The 622-nt window shown below is 36.5% G+C and overlaps 1 protein-coding gene across 1 annotated transcript in view; it reads left to right on the top strand.

The window, feature by feature from the left end:
• LOC104513708 (putative sodium-coupled neutral amino acid transporter 9) overlaps positions 1 to 622 on the top strand; it is a gene marked incomplete at its 5' end in the record, with an annotated part of 18,520 nt that overhangs the window by 15,017 nt on the left and 2,881 nt on the right. The window lies entirely within an intron of this gene.

Here is a 622-nt window from a genome sequence, read left to right as displayed (position 1 = left end):
TTTGGTATTTTATGGGTTTTTTCCTGGTCTTTTACCAGGTTTATATCTTACTATGTTTTTGTTAGAATTTGCAGATGCTGTATTCCCACTGCTATCTTCAATCTCTGAGGTAGACCACGTGGACCACTGTTAAAATGTCGTGTGCAAAATTAGAGATGCTATTTCTGCCTTTCAAATCAGTTTTTAGGAGCGAACATCACAAGTCGTTCATATCTTAAATTATTTCTTTGTGTTTAAATTACCTCCATTCCCCTTAAGTAGGCAGCCAGCCTTTCAGTCGTGGAAGTGGTCACTTCTAAAAAGATTGTTAGTTAGTGACATCCTCTGTCCTCCGTAATACAGATACTTTCTGCAGTCAAGAAAAAGTTAGCATCGGCTTACAGATTTTATTTTAAGAAATCAAATCCTTCAGAAGAATAAACAAAACCTGTAAGTGTATGCATGTTTTCCCTGTGTGAATTCTTTTTTCCCTTCATAGAAACAGCTGTGTGACCAAAATACCACCGCTTTTTATTACATTTCCTGACTTTACCTTATGTTAGAATATGCCAACATTTCGTATTCTGTAAAGTAATACTCTCCTGAGTCTCAACTCTGTGTGTAACTACACTGAGCTTGTCTG

The sequence above is a fragment of the Eurypyga helias genome, unplaced genomic scaffold, assembly GCF_000690775.1.
Source record: "Eurypyga helias isolate BGI_N326 unplaced genomic scaffold, ASM69077v1 scaffold21368, whole genome shotgun sequence".
Classification (NCBI taxonomy): Eukaryota; Metazoa; Chordata; class Aves; order Eurypygiformes; family Eurypygidae; genus Eurypyga; species Eurypyga helias.
This window is presented reverse-complemented; position numbering and strand designations above follow the sequence as displayed.